This window comes from Elaeis guineensis, chromosome 14 (assembly GCF_000442705.2).
Source record: "Elaeis guineensis isolate ETL-2024a chromosome 14, EG11, whole genome shotgun sequence".
In the NCBI taxonomy this organism is placed as follows: domain Eukaryota; kingdom Viridiplantae; phylum Streptophyta; class Magnoliopsida; order Arecales; family Arecaceae; genus Elaeis; species Elaeis guineensis.
In genome coordinates this window covers 11,268,292-11,279,737 of record NC_026006.2, presented here as the reverse complement: position 1 = coordinate 11,279,737, position 11,446 = coordinate 11,268,292, and positions in this window count along the sequence as shown.

The following is an 11,446-nucleotide window of genomic DNA, read 5'->3' as shown; positions in this document are numbered from 1 at the left end:
GCGGAGTTCGCCCTCCGACTTCTTCAACTTCTTCGTCAGGTGGAGGACCTCCTTTTTCAACCGCTGGATAGTTGACTTCAGCGGGACCCCCAGGGGCAAGGGAAGTGCTTCAGCAGGGCACTGCCATCGGAAGGTGCAAGCGTCAAAGACCGACTCATTACAAGAAGAAAGGCAGAAAGAAGGAGGAGGGGGAAGGAGAGACCATCCACAACAAAAAATTCGACTTTATTGATTGAACAATTTTGAAGACAAACAGAAAGGAAATATGGTGACAAAATAAGGGCACAAGATCGGAGGTCTCAGACCTCAAGGGCAGGAGGCGGAGAACTCGGCACGGGGGGTGCGACTACGGTGGCGGCGGACGAAGGGCCGGCCTCGTCTTCAGACTCCTCAAGAAAGTCGAGATCGAGGTCGGGGTATTTGCTGGCCACCTTCTCTTGGCAGAGCTCGAACCCCTTAGTGAACGCCTCCTGGCCGAACTGGACGTTCAGTTCCCTCATCTCCGCGGAGGCCTTGAACTTCTCCACCGCAAGGGCCCTGGCCTCCGAGACCAGAACCGGAGTCTGCTCGACCAAACGGGTGACCTCGACCTCCGCCTTCCTCGCCGACTCCTCCAAGATCCATCTCTCCTCCTCCCGGGCTTGTCTCTCCTCTTCCCGGGCCTGCCTCTCTCTCTCCAGGGCCTCCTGGAGGGCGGCTACTTCGGCCGTCTTCGCTTGGAGGCGGGCAACCTCGGCCTGGTAGCGTTCCTCCGCCTGAAGGAGGTCCCTTCTCATGCGGCTCGTCGCCTCGACATAGGCGAAGAGCTGGTGCCCAATCTGCAAGGACGGATAGAGAATTACAACACAGGCCGAGTGACCATGCAAATAAACATCTGCTTACCTCAAGGAAGGACCCCAAAGAATCCCAAGCCCGCTGCTCGGGATCGGCGCGGTCGATCCTCTCCACGACGTCGGACAGAATGCAGCCATCAAGCAGCCGCCTGATCAGGTCCTTGTCGTTGAAGGGGTTCTCTGATCCCCCCTCGGAGCAGACGGACTCGTCTGCAGCAGCTCGGTGGCTGCTCGCCCTGCGAGCCACCGATTTCCTCCTCCTCCCCGCGGTGGGCGCCTCCATGGGATGGGCCCCCAGAACGGGGCCCCCAGTCGGCGGGCTCCTTGAGGAAGCCCGGGGGATCGCTGGCTCGGCATCTGAAGGAATGTCGATGGTCGGGATCACCTGGACGGGCGCGGCCAAGCTCGTCTCCTCCGCCCTGGCCCTCTTCGCCGATCCGGAGGTCATCGCGCCCTTCCTCTTCTGAGCCCTCATGCCCTTGGCGAGCATCCGCGTGGCCTCGACGTCCATTGCTAAAAAAAAAAAAAAAAAAAAAAAAAGAGAGGAAAAGAAGAGAGAAGAGAAGAGAAGAGAGAAAGAAAGAAGAAGAAAAGAGCGAAAAAAAAAATAATAAAGAGAAAAAGAAGAAGGCAAGAAAAGAAAAGATAAATACTTGCTGGATCCTGAGGGCTCAGACCGATGTTGAAAAGAAGCTGCTCCTTCAGAAGATTAGGAAGGGAAGGAGCGGGATAACTTAGAAGCTTCTGGGCGGCCTGGAGGTCGTCCTCTCCCAGGTTGGGAGCCCGACGGACGGAATCCCTCAGAGACCCCCAAGGGGGCAGGCCCAGTTCCAGGGTCGGGCAGAAGACGAAGAGAAATTTCCCCTTCCAATTGTGAATCGAGGAAGGGGCGCCCTTCAGCAACCCCTTCTTACCAAACTGGGGGGAGAAGTACCACCAGTCCTTCGTCGAAGGATGGCGTTTGAAAGTATAAAAATGCCTGAACAAAGAAAGGGACGGCTGGACCTCGGCTATGTGGCAGAGAGAGAGAAACCCTATCAAGAACCTAAAGGAATTCGGGGCCACGGAGGCGAGGGAAATATCCAAGAAGCGGAAGAAGGCAGCAACAAAGACAGGAAGCGGGAGCCGGAGTCCGGCACGGAACGCCTCCTGATACAAGCAGAAGCGACCGGGTGGAGGAGCGCTGGCCCGGTCTGAGGGGCCAGGTAGCTCCAGATCGTACTTCGGAGGAACCCCATACCGAACCCTTATCAGAAGGAGTTCGTCCGGAGTCGACGAGCATGGAATTGCGCCCGGTGCGAAAACCGGGTGAGTTCCAGCCCCGGACGCGGGCTCGTCTGCAGAGACAGGGACCTGGGGGTTTGAAGCAGAGGAACTCTCGGAACTACCAGGAGCAGAAGAGTCAGAGGACATTTTGAACAGTTTCGGAGGAAGAACCTAAGGGACCCTAAAAAGATGGACCGAAAGGGGAACGAGATGCCGAAGGCTAATTCGGAGGGAGACACAAAAGCAACGAAGAGAGGAGAAGCCCCTAGGCGGAGAGAAGAAGGTTGGCACTAACCTATGTTGCTCTGAGAAACCTGGGGGGCGAGAAACGAGAGGCGCCTACGGCTCGAGAAGACGTTCACTAGGGCAAGGCTCTCGAAGAGAAGGCAGACACCAGCGAAAACTCAAAAATGGAGTAGGACGCCTGAAGGGGGGAGGACGGATTTAAATAGACCTTGGGATCCGGTGCCATAATGATCGCGAATCCTCCTAGCCAGTCCACATCCGACACGTGTCCCACTCCGCCCGGTAGACGGCTAAAAGCGGCTGACGGTTGGCGGGGCCATTATTGCATCGTACCTAGGCCAGTGTACCTACGGGATTTTTGAAGCATCCCCTCGTACCGCTCCAATTCGAAAAGACTCTGGCACGTGCTCATTTAATGTCAAAATATCTGGAGGCGGCAGTGCGCAGGATTCGAAGGGACGGGTCTGGCTCTCTCTCTCTCTCTGTACTTCCTTCGTCTGAAATTCAAACTCGAAAGTAGGGAGACTGGTGTTGGGTATAAAATACCCACAGCCGAAACCCTCGGCGGAACCGACATCAGAACAGCTTCGTCCGGACTCCTACGGGAGCCGGGCTCCGCCACCGACATCAGAACAGCTTCGCCCGGACTCCTACGGGAGCCGGGCTCCGCCAGCAACATCAGAATAGCTTCGCCCGGACTCCTACGGGAGCCGGGCTCCGCCACCGACATCAGAACAGCTTCGCCCGGACTCCTACGGGAGCCGGGCTCCGCCACCGACATCAGAACAGCTTCGCCTGGACTCTTACGAGAGCCGGGCTCCGCCACCGACATCAGAACAGCTTCGCCCAGACTCCTACGGGAGCCGGGCTCTGCCACCGACATCAGAACAGCTTCGCTCGGACTCCTACGGGAGTCGGGCTCCGCCACCTACATCAGAACAGCTCCGCCCGGACTCCTACGAGAGCCGGGTTCCTCCGCAACAACAAAGCAGCTCCGCCCGGGCTCCTACGGGAGCCGGACTTCACCTCTAACTTGGACTGCTGGTAAGCTCCGTCCGGACTCCTACGGGAGCCGGACTTCACCTCTAACTTGGACTGCTGGTAAGCTTCGTCCGGACTCCTACGGGAGCCGGACTTCACCTCTAACTTGGACTGCTGGTAAGCTCCGTCCGGACTCCTACGGGAGCCGGACTTCACCTCTAACTTTGATTGCAGCCCAGCTCCGCTCGGGCCCCTACGGGAGCCGGGCTCCACCATCGACAGCAGAACAGCTCCGCCCGAACTCCTATGGGAGCCGGGCTCCACTGCCGATAACAGCACAGCTCCGCCCGGACTCCCACGGGAGTCGGGCTCCACCGCCGACACCAACCGCAGCACAGCTACGACCGGGCTCCTACGGGAGCCGGGCTTCATCCTCAGCACCAACCGTGGGTAAGCCCCGTCCGGACTCCTATGAGAGCCGGACTTCGCCTTTAATTTTAATTGCAGGAGGACTTCGCCCGTACTCTTAAGGGAGCCGGGCTTCATCCCCGACGCCAACGACTGCAGCCGCAAGCAGACTTCGCCCGGACTCCTACGGGAGCCGGGCTCCGCCCGCGACTTCAACTCCGGGAGGATTCCGCCCGGACTCCCCCAGAAGTCGGGCTCCACCCACGACCCCAACCGCCAGAGAGGACCTCTCCCTGACCTCTACAGAAACCGGGCTCCGACCGCTGCCGAGCTTCAATCAACAGATCCGCGCCCCCTGGCAGGGCACCAAAACGGCCACGCCCCTGCTCCACTTCCTGTGGCAGATTTCGCACAGCTCCACTACCCCCTGGCATGCCGCAATAACGGCCACGAGCCTGCTCCACCTCCTACGATAGATTCCATGCGATTCTCCTATCCGCTGGTGAGTCACGACAACGGACGCTGCTCCACCCCTCGTAACAGATTCCACGTGGCAGGCCACGGTGATGGCCACACGTCCGCTCCACTATCCTTTGCAATCAATTCCCCTGACCATGGGCGGCCCACTACCAGACGGTTACAAACGTCGCCATCAATCCGTTGCCTCCTCCGCCTATAAAAGGGGACCCAGATACGTTATTCTTGAAGCTCATTTTTTCTATCTCAAAACTCTGCTAAATTCTCCATTCGAGCACTCCATTCTTGTTGAGGCAGAGAACTGACTTGAGCGTCGGAGGGTCTTACCGGAGCAACCCCACCTCCGGTTTAGACTTCCCTTGCAGGTCCCAGCGGCGACCGCGGCTTCCCCTACTCCAGCTTCTCCGGCGCAAGCGGATTTTTGCACCAACACATATCGACATCATTCTATTAAACTAAAGGGAAAATATAATGTATAATAAATGATCAAATCAATCATGAAAAAAAATATAACTCATTTTTACTGGCTCAATTTTTTAATTTCTTCTCGAGCAAATTAATGAAACAACAAAAAACAACAATCAGAAAAAAAAAAACAATCAATAAGAAACAATATCGCTAACACTACCTTGCTCTGTTGAGTGCTCTAAGGGTCATTCTTTTTTTTTGGTCCTTTGAATAATAAACTAACAAAATAGTTAAAAAAAGCAATAAAAATAATAAAACAGAAGAAATACCACTGCTAACCTTATCTTGTTGTTGAATCAAAACCAAAAAAAGAAAAAGAAAAAAATACAGCTACTACTTGGGGGCAAAAAACCATCCAATTGAGACTCTTAGAAAATAAAAAAAGTAGAGAAAAATTCAAAAAAATATAGAAAAAATCAGGAAAGATGAAACAAGTAAAACGAACAAACTTTTCTCATGTAAATTGATCATTTTTTTATTTTTTTTCTTTTTAAAGAGATATGGTGGTACAATAACCAAACGTCATACCCCTCTCTAGTCCGAACAAGGGTGTGGCAATCGGATAGAGTTTTGGTTGCATCTTGTGCCATGGTTTATAAGACACTATTAAACTCTAGCCGTTTACTACAACCTGCCACAGCTCTATTTAAGCACTCAATCTGCTACAATTCAATTTAAATATCATACTCATATTATTCAATAATCAACACAACTTCAAGTTAAGGTCAAGTCTCAATCATTTAACATAGTTATAGAGCAACACTAGGTTTCCATTTATCATCCATAACTTTTACATCAGGTCTAAAGTACATTTCATTATCATTTTCTTTTAGTTTATACAAACTCAATCCAAAACTTAATTCAACATAGAATACAGTCCCAACATATAACCCTAATTGAGCACCTCACACTAGCTAGCATGATAAAAAAAAAAGATACTTTTCCTCTAAGCCGACATGACTAAAATGAGTATTTCTCTCACTAATTGACATGATGAACCTCTGCTAAAATGAATGCCAAAGATGCAACTGTTATACTGTGTTATAGTGCCTTAAGCCTATCAAGGAAAAAAAATACATAATAAGACACTAGTCCCAGTGAGTGAGCAATCCATCTAACAGTAAGAAAATAGAAAAAACTAGCTGTAATACTCATGATACATATATCATAAACAATTGATATACTTTCAAAATTTTATATGTTTAACAAGAATAAAACTGTGTAAATGATCATCGAAATAGAATACTGCTGGGCTACCGCTGACCATGCCACAGTGTACCCCTATCATGGACAGTCGATACGGTATATCTGATACTGTTGGATCCCACTAGATATAATATTTCGTAAGGAGGTACCGATTGGGCTACCGCCAACCATACCACAGCACATCCCTATCATGAACAATTGATACAGTACATCTGATACTGCTGGGCCCCATTAGATATAATATTTCACAAGGAGGTACCAGTTGAGCTTTGGCACACTCATAGGTTGATCACTCCTATAGATAGCCTGCTGAAAGCATACTCAATAAACTTTTAAATGCTGAAAAGCTGATTTGGATCAATTTTCAAACCAAAAATATTTTGCTATCCAAACTAGTTGCACATACATATACATATGCTTAAATAATTTGTCAATGGAAAATCAATTCTTGTTTCCTTACTTGCATACATATACATAAGCTATAAGATAGTAGGAGACTAACCTCCTTTTCAAAGTAAATCCTTTCATAGTAAAATACAGTGAAAAACATCAAAGTTAGATGGGAATCACTCACCTCTGGATGGCTATTGCACCACCTTGGTGCTTGACTCACCCAATGCAGCCCTTGAGTCCTCTTCTTTTCTGATAAAGTTGGCACATACACTTATTAACATAATACTACATGATACATGAGTATGAGAATGCATGCTTCACTTCTTATGCTGGTTCTTTAATTCTTCTAACCTTTACTTTTACTCTACTCTATTTTGCCTTATTTTAGTTTTAGCTAAACCTCAACATGAACCTAAACTTCTGATAATTTAATGGTATTTCATCTTTATAATTTATCTTAAATTCAGCCAACACAACTTCCATCTTATTTGCTGAAAAGATTTCAAACGGCTTTTTGGTTTCAGTAGAAATTACAGCAGTAATTCATCTTTAATTCAAATTTAAACTTATAATCTGATCCACGAAAATACTAAATTTGATAGTAATTATTCAAGGCCCAATTTGAATCTAATTTAGGGATTAAAATTCTTACCTCAAATGGCTAAACTCCTATTGAAATCAACACAAGTTCTCTCTCTTTCCTAAAACCAGTAATTTTCTTTTAATCTGAATTCATCTCTTACTACCTAATTTTTTTTTATTTTCAGCTAAGAACATGACCCTCTACAGCTCCACCCCCTCTCTATGCTGTATCATTTTTTACTCAAGGGGTCCAAATGACAGCAAAAAAGAATATATGGCTGAAGTTTGAAATACAAATAAAATAAAGAGCTGCTTGCCACATGTCACCCTCATAAAAGACTTGCAATTAATGCATTTATTGATGTGCTATTAAGAAAAATTTTTACTTTTTTTTATATAACAAGGCTGTTGAGGTATCCTCTTAATTTTTTTTTTTTAAATCAAAGTACAAAGCACCTGGGATCTACTCTATTCTTGCTATCGCCCTACAGATGAGTTGGCTCACCTGAAACTTGAATCGACCCCACACAAATCTGCCACACAACAATATCAGGATATTCAAATTTAAATAGTCCTCCAATAATTTAACTTCAATATCATTTTTATTATTCAATCTCCTAATCAATTTCTTTCTCAAGTATCCCATAAATTTATACTTCACTAATGCTAATCAATTAAGTTTTAAATGCTCAAGTGTATCATGCATGAAATACTGTGCCACATTTACATATATAAATGCTAAATGCAAATGCAAGTTTCATAGGCCACCACATCCTTAATTCGGGGTGTTACATTTCTCCCCCGCTTTAAAAGAATTTTGTTCCAAAATTTTGTTACCTTTAGTTTGGAATAGATGTGGATATTTATTTTTTATATCATCTTCTCTCTCCCATGTAGCTTCTTCTATACTGTGGTTTTGCCACAACACTTTCACTGATGGTATAACTCGTGAACACAACTATTTCACTTCTTTACTCAAAATCTACACTGGTTCCTATGAATAAGATGAGTTTTCTTTTAATTCAACTAATCTGGACTATAAAACATGTGTTGGATCTAAAACATACTTCCATAACATGGAGATGTGGAGCACATTGTGAATTTGAGAGAAATCTAGTGGTAGTGCTAACCAATACGCAACTGGTCTAATCCTTTCTATGATCTCATATGGTTTGATATATCTTGGACTCAACTTTTCGTGCTTCTCAAATCATAATATATCTTTTCAGAGAGAAACTTTAAGAAACACTTAGTCATCCATACTGAAAATCACATCTCTGTTTTTTGAATTTGATTAGATTTTCTGCCTGTCTTTTGCTTCCTTCAATCTTTCCATAATCAATCTAATTTGGTTAGCTGTAATCTACACTATCTCTGACCCTAGGAGTTTTCTTTCCCCTTCTTCATCCCAACACACTGGAGTTCTGCATTTTCTACCATATAGAGCCTCATATGGTGCCCTACCGATGCTGCAATGATAGCTATTGTTGTAGGCAAATTCCATTAGTGGTAGGTGTTCATCCCAGCTGACTGATAACTCCATAATACATGCCCGTAGCATATCTTCTAAAGTCTGAATAGTCTTCTCTAACTATCCATCAATTTGTGGATGAAATATAGTATTAAAACTTAATTTAGTACCTAATGCCTTCTATAAATCTAGCTAGAATCGAAAAGTGAATCGGAGATCCCTGTCAGATACAATTGAAATAGGAACTCCATGCCTACTAATAATTTCATCAACATATAACTTTGCCAACTTGTCTAATGCAAAAGTTATTTTAATAGGAAAAAAATAGGTAGATTTGGTCAATTTATCAATAACCACCCACACTGCATCATTATCCTTATCTTTGAAAGGTCGGAGATAAAATCCATGGTGATGTGCTCCCATTTCCACTCAAATATAGGAAGCGGCTATAACTTTTCGGTTGGGCCCTGATGTTCTATCTTTATCTGTTGGCACATCAAACATCTAGATACAAATTCAGCATTCTCCTCTTCATACCGTTCCATCAATAATTTTGCTTGATAGTTCAGTACATCTTGGTACTTCCTGGATGCATGGCATAAGCTAAATAGTGAGCTTCCTCTATTATTTGCTTCCTAAGATCTCTTGCTTCTGGAACATATACATGATCCCCGTACATCAGAATACCATCCTTCCTAATGATAAAATCTGTTTGAGATCTATTCTGAATAGCATGCATAATTTTCATTAATTAAAGATCTTGACTTTGAGCTTTACATATCTCATCTACCAAAGTAGGTCTGATCTAAAAATTAGCTAACAAAGCTCTAAAATCTTCTACTAACTATTTAGCATCCAATGCTCTCAACTCCACCATCAACAGCAAATATACAGCCTTAATATAAGATAAAGTGGCTGTGGTCTTTCAGCTCAATGCATCTACTATCACATTAGCTTTTTCAGGAAGATATTCAGTGGTACAATCATAATCTTTGATAAACTCAATCCACGTTTGCTGTCAACATTCAGTTCTTTTTGGGTTAACACATACTTTAAACTTTTATGATCTGTGAATTTCGGACACTGCTCCCCATATAGGTAACGTCTCCATATCTTAAGGGCAAAGACAACTGCAGCAAGCTCCAAATTATGAGTAGGATAATTCAATTCATATGGTCTAAACTATCAAGAAGCATAAGCAATTACTTTCCACTGCTGCATTAACACACAACCCAAACTTTTGCAAGAAGCATCACTGCATGTCACACAACCTTCTCCACTAGAAGAAAAAGTAAGTACTGGAGTAGTGGTTAACCATTTCTTCAGTTCATCAAAACTATTCTGGCATTCATTAGTCCATTCAAATTTAATATTCTTTCTAAGCAATTTTATCATTGGGGATGCAATGATGGAGAAATTCTTAACAAACCTTCGATAATAACCTGCCAAATCCAAAAACTTCTCACCTCTATTAAACTAGTGGGCGAATCTCAATTTATAATGGCACCAATTTTCTGTGAATCAACCAATATACCTTCTGTTGAGATCATATGGCTGAGAAAAACTACTTCGTTCTGCCAAAATTTGCTCTTGCTCAATTTAGCATACAACTATTTCTCTTGAAATATCTATAAAATAATCCTCAAATGTTTGCTGTGTTCTACTTTATCTCTAAAGTACATTAGTATATCATCAATAAAGATAACTGCAAATCTATCCAAATACTATTGAAATATCCGATTCATCAAATCCATAAAAGCTACTGGGGCATTTGTCAAACCAAATGGTATCACTAGAAATTCATAATAACCATATCTAGTTTAGAAGGCTATCTTTGATACATCATCTTTTCTAATTTTAAGTTGATGATATCTTGATCTGAGATATATTTTTGAAAACACTCTAGCCTCTTGGAGCTGATCAAACAAATCATCAATATGTGGCAGTGGATAATTATTTTGGATGGTTATCTTATTATGCTGTCGATAATCAATACACAACCTCGTGGTGCTATCTTTCTTCTTAACGAATAACATTGGAGCTCCTCAAAATGAAATACTGGGCTTAATAACCCCTTATCCAACAACTCTTGCAACTATGTCATGAGCTCTCTTAGTTCTGCTAGAGCCATTCTATAGGATGCTCTAGATATTGATCTAGTACTTGAAATCAAATTAATGCCAAACTCAATTTCTCTATCTAGTGGTAGCCCTAGAAGTTCTTCTGGAAAGATATCTAAAAATTCATAAACCACTGGGATGTCTGCTAAATCTGGCTTGCTTACTTTTGTATTAACCATATATGCTAAATAGGCTTCACACTCTTTTTTGAGTAGCTTACTAGCTATCAAAGCTAAAATCACACATGAGGGAAGTACACGATGTTCACCCAAGAAACATACCTCTCTGCCATTTGGAGTCTGAAAAACTACTTCCTTTCTAAAATAATCTACTTTTGCTCAATGTGCAGATAACCAATGCGTACCCAGCATAGTATCAAATTCATACATATCTAAAGGAATCAATTTGCTGCTAGCTCCTATTCACTTGAACTGAACAACCCCTGTATACTTGATCAGCAACAAATGCTCTCCTACTGATATAGATACCATCAAATCATAGTCTAATCGGCTCAAACTTTTATTGGCATGCATGAAAAATGCAGGTGACATATATAAATGCATGGATTTAGGGTCAATCAATATGTATGCATCATGATCAAATATGGATAATGTACCTATCACCACATTAGGAGTAGCATGTGCCTCTTGCCTGATCATGGAAAACACCCTTGCTTTAGCTTTCAATTTGCCTGGTATGGCATTCTATCTACTGGTACTAGTCCCCACTTGATTTGCTTGTGTATTATTCCTAGCTTGGAATCCCTATGGAGCATTTGGCCTTGGTGGCAAACCCCTAACTTGAGTATTCTTAGGACAATCCTTCTTTTGATGACTCATTTGACCACATCAAAAATATCCTTTGAATCCCTGTCTATATTCTCCTAAATGAAACTTTCCACAATTAACACATTGAGAAACCTGGCTTAGTGAAGTAGCAACTGGACTGACACCCCTATTAGAGCTCTCCTGATTCTCCCTTCCTCTTGTCACTCT